Source organism: Anas platyrhynchos, chromosome 2, assembly GCF_047663525.1.
Source record: "Anas platyrhynchos isolate ZD024472 breed Pekin duck chromosome 2, IASCAAS_PekinDuck_T2T, whole genome shotgun sequence".
Classification (NCBI taxonomy): Eukaryota; Metazoa; Chordata; class Aves; order Anseriformes; family Anatidae; genus Anas; species Anas platyrhynchos.
In genome coordinates this window covers 145,889,392-145,908,339 of record NC_092588.1, presented here as the reverse complement: position 1 = coordinate 145,908,339, position 18,948 = coordinate 145,889,392, and the positions used below count along the sequence as shown (strand labels likewise).

General features: G+C 35.7%; 2 long non-coding RNA genes across 10 annotated transcripts in view; both read right to left on the bottom strand.

The window, feature by feature from the left end:
- The window catches only part of LOC101789704 (uncharacterized), a 208,769-nt gene that overhangs the window by 146,948 nt on the left and 42,873 nt on the right, over nucleotides 1-18,948 (bottom strand). The gene's annotated exons all lie outside the window — the stretch shown is intronic.
- Nucleotides 5,237-18,948, bottom strand: part of LOC140001627 (uncharacterized) — a 40,148-nt gene continuing 26,436 nt past the window's right edge. Inside the window, exon 4 of the long non-coding RNA XR_011807089.1 lies at nucleotides 5,237-7,633. This is a non-coding gene — a long non-coding RNA (uncharacterized lncRNA). The remainder of the gene's footprint in view (nucleotides 7,634-18,948) is intronic.

The following is an 18,948-nucleotide window of genomic DNA, read 5'->3' as shown; positions in this document are numbered from 1 at the left end:
TTCAGTCCCACTCTCTGTTCTCAGTGAACCTCAACAGTAAGGCAAACTGAAAGCTTTCTTTGTTATTCTGGTCTATGGTACCCACGAAGCCAAACAAAACTCAGAGCTCTTAGGTAACTGATTTCTTTCTGTCTCCTCCCTCATGCACAATAATGAAAAGTAAGACTTTTTTTTCTCTCAAGACTAACAGCATAGACAAGGAAAATATCATCTCCCTGATGTGATGATACAGTCAGTTTCCTCTTTTTATTTTTTTTCTCGGTTTCTTCTGAATCTCTATTTGATTTCTCATGGTTATTCATCTACATAAAGGCGTTACCTCCTATGGTATGAAGTGGTTTTACGTGGAATCCTTGTAATGCAGCAACTCATAACCATAATCTAGGCTAAAATGTGTTATCTAAATTACTGTGGTTTCAAAATTTACAAAAATATGTTTCCTAGAGCAATATAACTTCTCTTTTTACTAAGACAACAAAGTAAACCCATTAGTAAGACTATGAGTTTAAGCAATTAATTACACATTTAATAGTATTTTATAGTTTTCTAAAGACTTTCAAGTTCTTTCCAATAATTATGATTCAGTTCCTTCCACCATTCCTCACAGGAACTAGGAAAATATATAGAACTATTCCAACAGCAAATTATTTTTAGATTCTGGGAAAAAATATTTTCCAATTCAATAATTTTTAAAAATCAGTGAAACAGTTTTCACTGTATGCATTCTGCAGAATGTGAAAGGGAAAAACAGACTTTAAGCAACTTCATTCAAGAAAGGGTAGAAAGTCAGTTATTTTATTTTTTAAGAAAAAGCTCTGAGTGTCTCACAGAGGTGAAAAGTTTCAAAGGCAAAAAAGGTGGTCAGCCACATCATTATGGAAAGCATAAGAGCTGGATACTATCTCATATTTTATTCCTGTAAAACCTCCTCTTGTTGTGTTACTGCATAGTAAACAAAAACAACTAACTATTGATTAGAGTTTATTGCATAACTAATGCCATAAAGCATATCAAGATAAATTAAATGAGTATAATATCAAAAAAAATCCTAAACATTTCAAGTTTGCCACTGACATGACAAAAAATTCAGCAGTTATTTGAATTATACACTCTGCAAAGGCATCTTTTGTTAAACAAGATAATTAAAATGTATAGCTCAAAGTTAGAAGAAAAGAAGAGAAAAAATACTGGATCTGATACACCTGAGTAAGAATTTTAAAAATATTAGGCAAATGTCAGTGATTTAAAGATGTTGATTCAGAGAGCATTAGCTATTTAATGAATGTTTAATAAAGTAAGGTACAAATTAGAAAGCTCAATATGTATTTATTAATTCTGCACAGAAAACATCAGTTTGGTTGTTGGAACCATGTCAAATCAAATTTTTACTAGGTTTGAAAAAACCTGCATATATTCATGGTTTCCACAGGCTAGTCAAGAGCTTGAAATATTGGTCTTGACTGAGTAGTCAAGACCAATTCTTTCCACAGGAAAGTAATTCTCAGAGGAAATTATTTGTCATGTTACTTCCAATCTGAAGATCTAAACACAATCTTTCCTCTAGCCTTTGGCACAACCCATAATAATTGGACCATAGGAGAGAGCAACAAAAATAGTGGATCCACAAGATGCATGCCAAACATCACTACTGGCTCAGTCATTTGCTTTATCACCCTCCCACCCATCAGAAATAATCAGTAGCTGATGTTTAAATGGCATGTCACACTCATTCGCTGATGGAAGAGCAAGACAGAATGACACATTCTGCTGATCATTTATAGCTATTGGTTGTTATAGGGCATTAACGTGTAAAACACAGCCCTGTTTGAATTTCAGATGAGCAGACGGCCAGATGGATTAGCCTGCAAAATTAATATTCCAGCCCATACACTGCAGTACTTTGTATGGGCACTGACTACTTCAAAATCCATACAGTCAATTTAAAGCATATTATTCTTCAGGCCTTGCTTGGTACTTCCCTCTCCAATGCTGAAACTTGCAACTGCAAAAGACAACTCTGGAACACTTCTGTATTTTGGTGCCACAGCTTCCTTGAACATTTCTTTTGCAATGCCAGGCACAATCATTTCTAGTGCACACCTGGTGGAGAGACCAAAATTCATTCACTTCAGCCTACATGTAAATATTTGTCTATCTCTATTGTACAATTATGCATACAGTGCATGGGAGCTATGGGTATTACGTGTCTACCTTAGCAACAGGTTTCAGAAACATTATTGAAATTATTCCCCAATGAACTTTTCAGCTCTTTTCAGAATGATTCATGGCTTTCCACATATTTAGCCCCCATATGACTTGTATGTATATGGATATGTGACAGGCAGATGTCATCTGTGCTTCCTGAATTGACTAGAACAGCAATGCAGATGCAGTGAAACAAGGAAGAGCAACATACCTGCTTGCAGTTGTTGTGATACAGACTGCAGTTAGCAACCACAGCCTTGGTGACAAGTTCCAGCTATTAATAAACTGCAAATTTGTCACGTTACCTGGATCCTTCTGAAAAGCTTACCTCAGACACAATCAGTCTGCTTTGGCCTCTGACCCACTGCAGATGAATATAGTACAAGTCTTGAGGGAAATCCCTGTATTTTAGTCACCAGCTCGATTACTATTGATTATCTACTTGCCTCTATGGTAATTATTTCCCTTTGACAGTAGCCTGAATGCTCCTTCTGGGACTTGGATTTTCTGTTCTTTTATTTATTTATTTATTTATTTATTTATTCCCAGGCTGATTCCAAGAAAGCAATTCTGATTCCAGTTTTGGACAAAGCAAGGGAGGTAATAAAAGGGAAGGTCTCAGCTCTAATAGCAGCAGGAACTTACTAAGGTAACCAAGAAGGCAATTCTACTTTTGAAAACCAAATTGTCTCATGAGGCAAGTTTTCCTTTTCCCCTTTGATGGGGAAAAAATAATTTAAAATAAATAATATATGTGACATTGCAATACTCCCATATAGTTATAAATTTGCTAGATAACGTGAGGAGCAAATGGATTCCTGTACTTAAATTACTATGTAGTGAAAAAGTGAGTTTAGCATTGTAAGGCACAAACCTGACTCTCAGCTATGATGACCCAGTTGAGCAGTTCAATAACAATGAAGTTGGGCCTCCAAGTGGCAGATGAGGCTTTTGTTTTATTTGTTTGACAGTAAATATCTGGCCTGTTGCTTAGCAGCCATATACAGAAACAAAGGCGTTTCCATGTTACAGCAGGTAAATCTTTCACAGCAATTACCAAATGGAAATGAGAACAGAATTGATCATTTCAAAACAACTGAACACAGTTGTTTCCTGCAGATGTTTTAAGCAGAAAAATTATCAATTTTTGATTTCTTGATAGTGTGAGAAGATTTCATATACATAAAAAAAAAAAAAGAGCATGGTGATTTTGAAAGATATGGTGAAAGTCATAGAACAGGAGAAAGTTTTCAAACTTCTGTCAGCTGTTAAATCCATATTTAACTGCATTAAATAATCAGAGCCTCTCTCAGAGTCAATGAGCACATAGAACTCTTCCCAAATTCAATGGAATTTGCACGTGCCCTAGCAGCATTTCACTCCTCTGGAACTAAAATATAAATAACAGAGCATCAGAGACTGAAAAGCTTTTGTGGATGTTTTAATAATTTTGTATATTCTGTTAAGCTTTATATCTATAATTGCTGATGCAAAAACATCCATGTGCCCCAGGTTCTCAGGCTACAACTTGTGCACTTAGCCTTGCACACTTTATTTTTATGCAAGTCTTCAGCATCTGCAAGACTCACCTCCTGTTCCTGGAAGGAGAAGGAGAAGGAGAAGGAGAAGGAGAAGGAGAAGGAGAAGGAGGAAAAAAAAAAAAAAAAAAAAAAAAAAAAAAAAGGAAATGCCAGAGCTACTCTTGCATATCACAGCTGTTGAGCTTTAAGGCAGGTATTTCACTGAGAAACTAGCACTTAGCTTCATTGAGCAAACAGAAAGGGCCAAATTCTGCTCTCGGTTACCCTGGGGCATTTCACCAGCAACAATGAATCTGCATGTGAATAACGTTGAGAAGAAAATTGTTCTCAGATACCTGAGCTTAAAAAATAAAAAACGCTGGTGTGAATTCTGTCATTTTATATTTTCATTGAGGGGATTGGGCTGTGCTGTTGTTGTTTTTTTTACCCTTAGAGTTGATCCACAGGGCATTGTCATTATGTTGCTGTCTCACCTTTCAGTTGACAGACAGACTTCCTGCTGCAGAGACATTATTATTTAACCGGATCCACTCATCCTGCCACTGATTTGTTTTACTTTTGTTTCTGGCAAGGAACAGCAACTCTAGGTAACCTGTTTCTTGGATTTTTGTTTTTTTGTTTTGTTTTGGTTTTTTCCTTTCTCATTTGGCTAATTCCTTCAGAACACTTCAGTAAATTAACCCCATGTAGTTCACTTAGTAAACATCGGATCTCCTGAAAGGATTTATAAAATTAAATTACCTCAGAATTTCCAGACAATCTTTGTTTTTCTTTCATTTTGTCCAGTACGAGCTTAAGAAAAAGACAAATGCGAATGTTTAATTCCTCATCAAATAGGAGCTGTAGGCACAGCATGAGAGAATTGAAACAAAAAGAAGGGGTTTTTAACAAGCAATATTAGATGTAGGCATGCCAACTGTTTCTGGAGTTTGTAATAGAAGTACTATCAATGTATTTGCAATAATCTGATTTTAATTACATCAGTCTTTTCTAGGTAGGGTTACCCTTCAGCAATTGTAATTGCTCTGGAAACTCACATCTTCTATGGGACCACAACCAAATTCTCATCCTAAATTAAGCTTAAACTGTTTGTATATGTTTGTGTGTCTATGTGTATATATATCTTTATAACACATCCTGTACTGTAAAACACTGCAGAATAAGAAGTAATGGGCTACCTAAAAAAAAAAAAAAAATACTGAGTGAAATATTGTCATCTCAGCAAGGACAGGCCCTTGCATTAGTCTACAAATCTATCAGGAAAACACATTCAGCGTAACTGTGCCAGGTGGAATATTCTCCCTACCATCTTCTATCAGATAATAAAAAAAAAAAAAAATTAGGTTGTAGATGGTATTCATTAAACCATCTTTGAGGATCCAATCCCAATTTATGTAGTAGACAATGAAAACATTCAAGCTAATCTAGATGAATCTTGGACTGAAACAGAGAGTAACCAGCTACTCACCACTTATTCAATACATATCTTCTTCTTTCTAACAACAATTAGGAACACAGTTTGCTTCGTGGTGTCTGCATCCTAAATGTTTCTCTTAACACCACCGTGAGCCAAATGTATCTCAGAGATATGAAGCAATCCCAGTACAATGAAATCACAGAATGGTTAAATTCTCTCTGCAGGATACCAGTACATTCAGCACCTCATCCTTCCTCTGGCACGGTATGTGACAATACCACAGCAGTACTGTGGCTATTCACTGACTAAAATGTGTACATTCTATCTGGACTGCATCTCTTTTATAATCATTCACATACTTTCAGTTGCAAGCAAGTTAACATGACTAAGTCCTGTGAATATTTATCAAAAATACTTCCACACATGCTGAATATTTCTGCACACCCATTTTGAATAGTCTTTGATTTAATTCCTCTAATCAACAGAGGATTCAGTTATTTTGTCAAGGAGATGAAATAATGTTTGTTATCAAGTAATTAACAGCAAGCAACCAGACAAAATAACTTGTGAATAAGTCATAGGCTAAAATACGTTAAATATATATATATATTACTGAGATAATTGCTCAAAAAATCAGGACCTACTGGTAGAAAGTAGGTGAACATCAGAAAGTTCTTGATAAACTGAACATAATTGCTCCAAAACTTTTGCACTGTCTGTATTCAAGCTATGGATCTGGAGACCTGACAACTGATTTTTCACATAGGAAACATGGAAATCTGAAAAATGTACTGAAATTTACACTTGGATACAAGGGAGGGATCCACTGATCAGTATCCTCAGAGTTATGCTTTATATGGGGAAACATGAGATGCCTCAGATTGCTAGAAGTTAGGCAAGTAGTGGTACAACATTTTCAGGTTCTTCAGGTAAGATTTAAATGCATATAGGGGACAGGTGAGGATCACTGTTGTATGTCTAACCTACATGCAATCTGGAAAACATACAAAGCAGCTTTAAAACACCTAGTTTGAGTACCAAGAACAGTCTGGCTCCAGAGCACAGAACTCTACAACCTAATTTGGGGGATGAAAACATTAACCTCCACAAAGCTCTAAACCGGATTAGCTCCCACACTGAAATTAGTTCAGTTAAAACTACCTTAGATACCTCAACACTCACTCCTCAGTTGACCCCCCTGGAGAAAACCCTAAAAACTTTATCCAGTACATTGGTGGCAACAAAGTACTCTGTCCTGAGTAATTAACAGAGGATTTCTCAAGCTAGTTTAATATAGTCACATGAAAGGAGCATTAGCAAAAAACATCTAGTCTGCACAGCAAGCAAAGTTAAATACAAACAGATGGAGTAAGTACTGCAGTCCTGTAAGACCACACTGCTCTGAGGAAGCCATACAGTATAGGGCAGATGGCTAGGTATGACTAGGAAAAAAGTGTTTCATGTAAACTTTTGAGACCAATTGGCCAGAGTTGCCCCAGCATTAGTTTCTTCCAACCAAACATCTTTAGTAAAATGACCACTGGTGCAAACAAATGCCTTAAAAATAACCCCCCTGAAGTCCCTTGTCATATTAGCTACCTAGGCTCCTTTTCTGTACTATTTATACTGTCCCAGAGCTACCATAATCTGTTTGGCATGGAGAAAAAAATTTGTTCCATGCCCTTCCATACCAGTGCAAATGATTTTTTCGGCTGAGCTGAGCTTCCTTGCTCTGACCGACCCAGAGCTCAATATCAGCGCTTTGGCAAACTCAAGATATGGTAAATCCAAGCCAATAATGCATAGTACTAAAACCAGTATGAGCTCCCAGCCAAAACTGGTGAATGGATAAATCTGTGCTTAGGAACCCACCCAGAAGCTGACACTCCCTTAACCACACAATTAAATGTTGTGTGGAGATATCCAAAGACATTCAGATACTGCAAATTCCAGTAACTCCTCTCCGCATATACCAGTAAATCCATTTAAGGGTTCTTTTTCACTTGTAAGTACTCTGCCTTGGTGTATTTCAAGATGTAAATATTTGAGATTAATAACTTTTGACTTCAATACATAGACAGTACAGGATCAATTTCCTAATTACATATATAAAATTCAGTTTGCTTTCACAAAAGAAAAAAAAAACTAATGAGCTGAGTACAGCTATAGTAACACAATCACCTCACAGACATTTATATATAATGAAGTCAGGACACCCAAACAAGAGAGGTTTGCAGCAAGATTCTTTGTTATGTATAAATATCTGTTCCCTTCACTTTCAGTCTTCTTGCCATGGTTAACAATTATTATTCTTTAAGCCAAAGTTGTTCTGAAGGAGAAGAGCATGAACTGTCAGCAAAGAAGTTTAGATGTCCTGTTCATAATGTTGTAGTCAGGATACACCAGTTCACATTCATCCTTTTTCCCACAGAAATGTCTTCTCTGTGAAGGTGTCTTTGGGAGGTCACAGCTAGAAATGAGAGTAGACATTGCTATCTGTAAGGAAATCCATATTCCAGGCTCCAAGAACTAATCTGGACAGCTTGCACATACTTTTTTAAATGAGTGTTAGTTACAATTTTATGAATATTAAATCTTCAAAATTAAATAGAACAGGAAAAAAAAAATCAGATGCAAATACTTATATACCTTCTTCTCAGGATATACTTCTAAACAGGCAAAGAAATACCTTGCAGAACCCCATTCCAAGCTTCATGAACTTAGGTAAGTCTAGTAGTTTTTCAATAAAGCAGGTAAAAAATATCTGGTCTAGCAATGTCAGGCCAACAATGTAAGGGTCATTTAGGAATGCTAAATGAGAATTTTCAGCCTTCTAGGATTTGGGTGGAGGTGGGGAAAGAGAGACAACTGTATTTCCACACTTCTTCCTTGACTATTGGTTTCCTTGATTGTTCCTCCAGAATAATATTTTCTTTTTTTTTCTCTCCAAAAAAAAAAAAAAAAAAAAAAAAAACAATGATTTCTCACTCTTTCTTACTGCTCTGTACAATATATGAAAAACAAAAGGGAAGAATCGAGAAGGTGTTTTAGCTTGGTTTTATGGTCAAAATTCATGTCTGTGTAGTCTGGAAAGGCTGTACTGACTGAAAATAATTATGAAATTATGATGTGAGGGAGAAAAAAAAATAGAAATAGAAAACCCTACAGAAATAGATACTGTATTATCCAGTTTCCTTCTGCCAAGGTTTTCAAGGATGACTAATGATTTTGGCTGTTAGGATGCCTAAATCACCTTTGTGGGAATTTGTTTCCAGAAAGTGCTGAATATCTTCCTGTGAAAATCAACCCTCTTAAAACTGTATAGGAAACCAAAACTGATAGGAAACCAAAAATGGAGGCATGGAAACTTTTCTTTAAGTTTAGAATATTTTTAAAAATACCTACCTAACTGTAATGCCCAAAAACACACTTTGAAAAAATGTCATTGTTAAGGGATCAGATTATCTGTTATTCAGTTACAGTATTTCAATATACACCCTTGAGATATTCAAGCAGCTCATGAGGAAAACTAGGGAAGATAATACATTATCTAACACATGTAGAGTCTTAAAATAGGCAAAAATAATGCCTTCAGACATTTTTTCTTTGCTATACCAAGACTGATACTTTTACAATATTTTGTACATTTACTAGACACTGAATTTACCATAGTAGTGATTTTTAATGACTTAAACTATTTTATAAGAAAGTTTGTGTAGCAATTAGTATTTTGTTTTGTTTTGTTTTTCAATATAGACAATCTCCTGCAGTTATAGAAATCATATGCACTTTGAAATCATATATGTGAATCCTGTGAAAATATATAGATCTCATCTGCATTTGTTTTAAGAGTTTGTGTAACTATCAGACCAAATGGGACTGCACAGGTGACTGCAATGAAGCATGTGCTTGATTCTCTTTACAGTATTAGGACCTTACCCATGTTGTGTGACCATCACTGATACTCAAACATTCAGATATCTTAACACCTGAACATTTATGACAATCCACTTGAAAATATACCACAGAACACAAGGTTATTATATGCTTACAGGATACCATTACTTAGTTTCCAAGTTCACTGGGAATTTAAAAATTCACAGCAAATTTACAACACACAAGCAGCTGCATGCAGGATTAAATCTTCTACCTCCAGCAGCTTTACAAAAGTTTTGCATGATATATGTTCACACACAAAGCTAAGTGCCCACCAATCAAACTGTTATGAATGCCCCCAAACTAGTTATCTCTTTAGAAGATAAAGTGTGCTGTTTACATAACTTATTAAAGATTGCACCCTTGCATTCCTTTTTCAGATAAAAAGTGTGAGGGCATTGCTTTATCACTTTAACTATGTGTTTCTTTGAACACGTTTGTGCTTTAAAGTAAACACCAATGCTATTTTTTTACGACTACTAAAATCAAAACGCATCTTTACAAACTAATCTGTACAATGGTTGGAAAAAGCCTTTGATTCAGTACCGTAATTATAAACAGGCACTTAAGTCAGACATACTAAAAGAGCATCAGTCATTTAAAATCAAATTAACAGTTTGATTAATCAAACACCAGACTGTCAAGTCAGATAATATACCTGGTGGCTTTGTTCAGTTCCCAAAGAAGGTTTCCACTTTAAGCACCACAGACTTCATCAGCAAAACAAAATTTACTCAGGCAGAAAACTTTGGTTTACTTTAAACATGCTATATAGTATTACAAGGAAAAATCTCACAACAAGCCAAATTCTGCTTCACTTTTATGTGGTCACATGTCAGGAAAAAAAAGAGACTTTACAGATATATTTCCTGTCTCTTTGAGGCCCACACAAGACAGGAAAGAGCAGTGGGATTTAGAAGGATGTACATTAGTAGAATCGGGTCATGCTTAAGAGGCATATAAAAGTGGTAGAAAAATAGTTTATTGACTTGTTTTTGAAAGTTAGTATTTTTTTTTAATAAATATAAGAACCTGGTGTGTAGTAGATCATACATTGCATGCATTTTCACACCCAAATCCTCTTCCTTTCCATTAGAGTATTTTCTGTTCCTAGCATATAATGTGGAATCTGAAGATCAGTCTTCTTCATGAAAATTTGGAAAAACCTTTTGCATTAATCAGTAACTTTAACACAAAAACTGTTGTAAACAATTCATTCAGCCTCACCTCACTGCACCCTTATGAACTACAATTAAAGAAGTTGAACCCCATTTACCTTGGTGTAAAATTAGGAACAGTGAAATTAAAAGACTTGTTCAACTTAAGAGAGAAAGTCTGTGTAAAAGCAAGGAATCATATGGGGCCTAAGAATTAAACCACCCTAATAAAATATAATTGCTATCAGGATGCTAAAAACACAAAATGGAAAAGGTCATGTTATGTAGTTACAACCCCCAGAGTAAAAAATAAATAAATAAATAAATAAATAAATAAATGAAGCACCAGCTGCATTATATACATGTAGCATGCTAAAACAGTCACACATCTTTAGAACTACCATGGAAGCATCAGGCCTGTGTCACAAAGCATACAAAACATGTTATTTCTCTTTGTTAATGGTTGTTAGTGGGACCAACCAAAATAGAGAAAGCGTGACTGAAGAATTGAAGTACTTCATCATTGACCCTGTGCAAGAGCAACACATGGCAGGCAGCATGTCTGGCTCTGTGTGTCTCCAGGTATTTTGTATGTGATTTGTGAAGAAAAATGATTCTAGTCGGGGTGTTATCAGCACTCTTCTCATCCTAAGCCAAAACACAGCATTCCACCAGCTACTAGGAAGAAAATTAATTCTGTTCTAACTGAAACCAGGACATCAAGAAATAAAGAAGGCAGACATAGACACTTCAATTGTCCACAAAGGTCACAAATAGAAACTTATGGGGACAGGAAGCCCTCTTTCTTCTACAATATCCTAGTGCTGGTGCTGTTGGTTAGAGGTAGTCAGGCAAAGATTCTGCATGCTCCAGAATCAAAGTTTTCAATCTTTTGGCCTTCACAAATAGCCTGAAAACATCAATGAAAAAGAAACTAGAAAGAGAGCTTCTCACTGTATCGGTTCACCCGCTATTATTAGACACTGAAAGATTGCACCTATGACAACCATTCCGAGTTGTGAAGCAGCATCAAGGAGCAGATGTGTGCTTCTGGGGATAGGCCCATTTTCAAAAGAATGATTCTAAATGCATATCCTTTGCAGTGTCTGATCTGAAGCCCATTTCCAGCATGGCAAGGAAGGATAAAATGGAAGTATGCCAAGTATACCAACATAAAACCTCATAGCAGACAATTAAAATGAATGGGAATAGGGACCAATTCCAGATTAAACAGCAGCAAAGGAAAAAGTTGAAGAAACAAAACTCACCACCTCATACACCAAAGATCCTTCTGTCATGGTTCAATATGCAGCCTGCATAATATCTATGGATGTGTAACTAAAGAAAAATCAAAAATACCTCTTGTAAATGTTTTGAAAAACTGATAAATTCTTGGCTTCATTCCACCACTGTTTTTGATACTCATTCATTTATGATTATAATTCAAACTTTCAATGCCTCTCTGTTTTCAGTAAAATATGTATTCTTTGCTAGTTGCTTACTAAATGACTCTTCTTTCAGGAAGGATTCTGCCTATGGAGCTATTTGGGGGGGCTGAAGGGTCTAACTTAACTGAATACTTTTTAATGATCAGTGTTGCCCATTGATACACTATGACTGTTGAATATGAGGGAACTAAAGATGTGAAGAAAATAATTGGCCACTTGAACATTCCACCACACGTTAGAAGGACATCCCCCATCCAATTGCTTAAAAATTAATTTATTATTTTTTAGAAAAAGATGCAAGAAAAAATATAACCTGCTGCTTAAGTGTGTTTAGAGTGAAACAAATATCAGTTATAGGAAAGCTAAAGGCTTATGGTAAAAGCATTTCTCTTGCTTATATTGGCATAAAAGCAAAAGGTTTCAAAGAAACTGTATATGGTTTTTGCCAATGTATTACAGTAGTTCTGCTAAAAAGAATTTCCAGCACAGGTCAAAATCCAGTGATATATAAACCATAATGTCTTCTGAGGTTTGGATCAAGTATGTACTGAAAATTATGACTGCTTATCTAATCTCAAAAGCTTCCTTTCTTCCCTTTTCCTCCACAATCTAGTTCTCTCCCTCTACAGCATCATCCCAATTTACTACTAGTCCACCTCACTGTTTTAAAATTATCACAAGTAAATCCCACCAAATACTTTTTTTTTTTCTAACCACAAATAGTGGTCTGATGGCTGTTTCAGATATTGAATCTCAGGAAAAGAGAATTCATAATATATTGCAACAGCAAGATTCAAATCTTCTATCTGGTGGACTGAGTTCTTTCAGGATTTCTCAAGACTGAATGAACTAGAACTTACCACCTCCATCCCACAACCACCCTGTAAAGACATGCCCTACAGAACTATTTTATATACTTTACAAAAAATTCAACCATGGTTCTGCACAACTGTATAAGCAATTTGGGCTTGAAAATTTGATTCAAACCCATTATATGAGAATTGGTACAGATTGCAGATGGTGTTCCTTAATGTGAAAAAGTGATTTCTTTTAAAAGCAATTGATTGATCTTCAAGGTAGATGGTTCATCAGATAATGTTTACTAAGGATGATTCACCTTTAATCCTCATTGATTTTAATGAAGTTAAGTTAGAACAGAAAGAAAAGACTTCAGCACATCTTGTCTTGAACACCAGAACAATGTCGTTTTCAACCAGCTATACAATACCTAATTTAGGAATCTTATTTTAATGGCCTCACATGAAATTAAAGTGCTTAGGATAGATAGGGATTTCATTTTTAGGAAAACTCATAAATGCAAATTAATGATCAGAACTTAGGACTGAATTTTTTAACACTTGGATCCCTTACTTTTCTTCTCACTTCCTTCATCACTCAACTTGTTTCTTGTTATAAAAAAGAAACAAACAAACCAAAAAAAAAAATCACCTTTTCCAACAATATGATCCCAGCTACAGGCAGCAAGGAAGTTCTCTTCCACATCTAAATGGACTTTTTGCTCTGTCACAGACACCCTATCCATCTTGGCATTCATATAAGGGGAACTCTAACTACTCTAACTATAAAGGCAAAATAGGGATGAACTACTTCCTTTAACCTCCTTAGCATCTTGACCACATGAGATTCAGACCAGACTAGTTTTCTGTACAGACACGATATCCCAAAACAGAAGAAGGCTATAGTATAAAATAACAGTTTTACTCACAAACTAACAAATTTTATTTTATGACAGAAACTCCATATGCTATGCTGGAAGCTATGCTGGAATAGTTGCAATAATACAGCTTACTTTTGTATACACTAGTCAATCAGTCTACCCAAATGAGGTCTTCCATAGGGAAGGTCATGTTTAACTGCTGTCCAGGCAAAAATGCCTGCATGACCACTAACAACATTAATGCCTGAGTAATTTTTCAGCCTCATATTTTGCTCAATGTTTAAACTGACTTTAAAAAGTAGAAGAGAAATATTTATCATGTTTCTTAACTTTTCTAAATCATAGCAGCTTAAAGTGCAAACATCTGAAATGAACAACTGAAGGGAGAAGTTCAGACAATTCAGTAAATTCATTTCTCTCATTTGCTGTAGACAAAAAATACCCTCTAAAAATTGTTTTAAGGATTCAGGTAAAACTAATTCAGATGGAAATATTTCACTCTCTCTCTCTTGCTCTCAAGAATTTGATCAATAAAACAGGCTTTTAAAAATATCAGAAAGACAGTGAACTTCTCCAGAAGTCCATCCCAGCTGAAATACACACTAAGAGTTCATTTGCTCTAATCTGGCATGCTAAAATATATATTCCTCACTTTTCACAAGAATTTGTAGGAGTCTGGACCATTTCCTTCATAAATCTTAGGGGTGCAATAAAGAGAAACCTTTCACAGTATGTCACTGTGATTCTAATTCCATTAACAACTTTATTTCAACAGAAACTGTGGCCCCTCCAAATACGTGCTTCTGAGATTGCAGGATTTTCTTTTTCCCTTTGCATTAGTTTTAAATACAGACTCGTACAACTGTACAGAATAATAGCACTCAAAGGAAAAAGGAAAAAAAAAAAAAAAAAAAACTGTTATAGAAATAGCTGTAATCAGCAAAATTCCAGAAAAAGGGGAGAAACAGGATTATTTTAATAGCTTTTTCATATTGGTACTTGCTGTATCTTTAGAACAAACATTTATGGAAATTAAATCAAGACTTTCTCAGACTTCCTGCTTCCTTTGCAACATTCTCTCCTTTTTTGGTCTATGTACTGCAGAATAGATTTAGCTCCCTGTTCATTTTCCACCTTTAGTTCATGCTATCCAAAGGGCATTTGAAGGAGAACTGCACCTAATTAGTTCAGGCCAGCAGTACCAAACTGTGTGGGATAAGAATCTCTTCCCACAGCAAATAAACTGAGCCATGCTGCTCTTTATATTTTTAATTATATTTCTCAGACACTAATCAAAGTACAGCTCAGTCATCTGCATGAGAAGTTACACTGTTGTAACATTGTTTTCAACATCTGAAAGGTTGATACCAATAAAAATATGTGCTCACAGTGAAAAGTTCCCTTATTTTGACATCAGCTGCTAAACACATCTTGCTTCTGTCCAAATACTACCCAGTGTAAAAACAGAGACTGAAAACAGTTTAGCTACTGGCTTAACAAGTACAATGGTGTTCACCCCTTTTTTTGTACATTTTACTCACTACAATGTGAATAGCTGCAGTTATAGTAGCACTTGACTGTGCCCTCTTGGACTCAAATCTCAATTCAATTGTCCCCTTCCATCACAGTTTTCCCTGACCAGAGAAGATGACCTGACAGTGTCAGATTGAGGCCTCTCGTCTTATATAGTCACAAACAGACAATAATACAGGGTCATGCCTACTTTCCTAAGAACAGCAATTCAGGAAAGAGGGCGTATTATTTAAACAAAAGAATTAATTATTTATTCCATTACTAGCAGAACTCTAACTTACACTTTTACAGGTAAGATCCCCACTCATTTAAATACAGCCTTACATAAATATCTATGAACTAGAAAGGAAAGGTGCATCTCAAACAGATTATGTAATCTCTCATACATATATATATAAAAAAAAAAAAAAAGACAAGGGCAAGTAAAATACATTTATTTCCAGGCTATTGGTGCAAAACTGAGGCATAGAGATAGCAGGCTACATTGGAAGGGTGTCGAGTTATTTGTAACACCCATCCATGTACCTATGTTACTGAGTTACATGGTCAAAATTCCTCTGTGTTACTCCAAATCATTTTTGAATATTTGAACATATATAATTTACTTCTTCTGAGAAGGACTGTATATACAGTGGATTTTCATATTTTTGGACAGCACAACATTCCTTGAAATGACTCCAAACCTGAATAACAATGTTTTAAAATTAACTCCAGTCACAGCTTCATTCATCCTCAGCAATGATCCAGCCCAGGAAGGGGCCGGATAACAAAACCACCCATGGTCACATGTATTCTTACATAAGAGTGGCCATACTGGGTCAGACCAAAGGTCTATCTAGTTGGATATCCTGCCTCTGACAGGGGCCAGTAGCAAATGCCTAAGGAAAAGTCACAGAGCAAGGCAAGCACGCAGCAGTCCTTCCCTCGGTTACACTTCCAACATTCTGTGGTTTCAGGGCTTCCTCTCAGCCAGAGGTTCTGACAGCAGTTTTATAATGCCGAATTAGAGGATTCAAATTCCCAGCCCTTTACTTTGTGTAACAACGGGAGAAATAAATGTTTTGCAGTTAATTAATTCATGTGATAAGCAAGACATGTTTTTTCAACCTCAACACAATTTAAGTGCTCCTGCTGCAAAATTACATTTGTTTAGGCAGATTTCCATGTCACACATCTAGACACGAATTCCATCGATCTTCTCATTTCGTTTGCTGTTTGAAGCTACAGAGAATCCACAGTTTGTCCATAACAGATGCCAAAAGCCTAGAAACTTATTACACACTGCTCACAGTGTGGGTTCAGATACATTATCAGCATAAAAAGAAAAAGGCAAATTAGGCCACAGTAGGAGAACACATTTTTAATATTGCAGTCTGCAGCTTGCATCTCTAATATAATGATACTGTTTCCCAAAATTATACTGCATCATTCTAGGTTGCTGAATTGAAGAGATGACAGCGATCTAAATTTTTACAAGTGAGTGGGCAATGCAGATAGTCAGTCCGCTTGATGAATTACAGAGAAACCTTCAAGGCCAAAGTGAATGAGACACTTTCAAAGAATTCTTTAGGCATTCATACAGACAGAAATTATGTATGTATCCATTCAATGTATCGAACTTGGGGGAAGGGAGATTTTAGTGCATTTTTCCAAAAGAACAGAAAGGAGAAACATATGATACCTGTAAGCAAAATCCATATATCTTTAAACTGTGTATCTGCAGTTCTGTTGGTTAAATAAATACACACACCGCACACAAGCTTCATATAAACTATCATCTCAAGAAATCATTGCTTGCCAATAGGATTATCTGTGCCATTATGTCTTCTCTCTGGAGCTGATGAGAAGTTACCTTTTACATCATATTCACTGTTTACTCCAGGTATAACAGAAACGTTGAAAGCAGATATCAAAGAGTTGCAAAGAAATACAGTCAGCAAGGAAAAAGGTTGCAAAAGATTCTGGTCATCTAGGGTAACTAAAGTTTCCTTTGAGGAGAATCTCCTCACTAAGGATTAGTAACTGATACTGAGGAATACCTCAGAGACAATGAACTTTTAAGCTATATTACTTTTATGAAGCTACATGTTTTTCTGTTTAGGAAGAAAAAAAAAAGTCAGACAGCTCATATATTGTTAGTTTTGCCCTGGACAAATGGAAACAGAAAGGCAAAGGCCTAGCACCTGTTGACTTTAGAACGAATAAAAGCCATTAATACTGATATGTTAAATTCCAATAGTTCCCATACCCTGAGATTCTGTAATACTGTTGCAATGAAATGGTGTAGTGGTTTAACCCAGCAGGCAGCTAAGCACCACACAGCTAAGCACCACACAGCACTTACCACCCCTCCACCAAGTGGGACTGGAGAAAGATGCAGGGTAGGGAGTAAAAGCTTGTGGGTTGCTCTGCAACAACTAAAACATGAGTGTGTTATCAACATTATTTTCACCCTAATCTAAAACACAGCACCATAACAGCTACTAGGATGAAAATTAACTCTATCCTAGGAAAAAAAAAAAAACAAAAAAAAAAAAAAAACAGGACAGACTGGCTTATCAGAGTTTATCTGCTGAAATGACTGCCTAAAGATGATGAGTTCCTGCACTGAGTGTTTACTTTGCTGATATTCAGAGGATGTACAAGCATGTACCACAAGACCAGTCACCAATGAACATCATGTCTGCTTTGGCTGCTAGCTACCAAGTGTCAGGCACAGTAGAAAATTATTCAGAATTATAATTAAGCTTGTGATTATTCAGCCAATATTTCATTTAAGATGCTTACAGCAGGTCATTTTAAGTTGTCCATAATAAGCAGTCTGCTACCATTAGCTATATCCCTCATGCAAACTAAAGAATTCACATTACAGGAGGATTTCAAAAGCACTACAAAATAGTTAATTTTAAGGCCAGCAAATTGTTATCAAAATAAATAAAAATAAAATAACAATTAAAAAAAAAAAAAAGTAACTTCTCTTCATGCTGGATGTTCAATATGTTTGGGTTTCTTTTGCATTTCTTGGCTTGTTCTGGGGAATTAAGGGTTTGAGACCTTTTGGTGTCCATTATAATCCAAAATATTGTGTTATTTGTGCAAACAAATTAAACACATCAATCAGGTGGAAAGAATTTGTCTGTGAGTCTTGCTGTACTGAAGTAGAATTAAATTAGAAGTGGCACTCATGTATCGAAGATATTACTACTGTAAGATTTTACTAAGAAATGCTGCAGGACCATAGAGCCACATAATCTACATGGCCAGTTTTTAAAAAGAGAATCAATAGTATATATGTCTGTAGCGTCTGAGACACATACGGTTTGCTGGACTAAATCACCAAGCAAGCTTTTAATTGTCATTTTGATCGTGATTTGTTCAGGAAAATATATTAATAAAATAAGATAGGAAATGTTAAAAAATATCAGGTCCATTTGTCCTTTTCACTCAGGAAGAAATCATAACCTATTCTCAGAAATACTAGATGTGCAAAGAAAGCATTCAGTTGTTTCATTTTCACCATTTCCATTTTAACTGTTCTGAACCTGGATGCCACCAGACACATTTTATGATCCCTTATTACTGCAATGGAAGAAAACATTAACATTTTTATGCTTTATCCACCACTTCAATGTTTATCCACCATTTTCATACCAGTTATGATCTTGCACACTTCCAAGTTATTTCTTCTCCAGGCTAAAACATCCTATCCTGCCCAGTATAGAAGCTGTTCCATATCTTTGAGCGTCTTCACTGCCCTTATCTGAACTTTAATTTCTGATACATCCTTCATGAAATGAGAGGAACAGATCTGCATGCACTGCTCAATGTGTAAGTAAAGGCTGAATACAAAGACTGTCATAATGATGATTTATGATTTGTTCTTTTTTCCTTTCCTAATAACTCCCAAAATTTCATTTGATGTCTAGATTGTACTGAGCACTGCATAACGCCAAAGCTCCACTGCTAAATGGTAATGGTCATTTAAAGACTACTGTTCTGTATGTGAAACTGGAACTGTTTTCCCCCAAGTGCA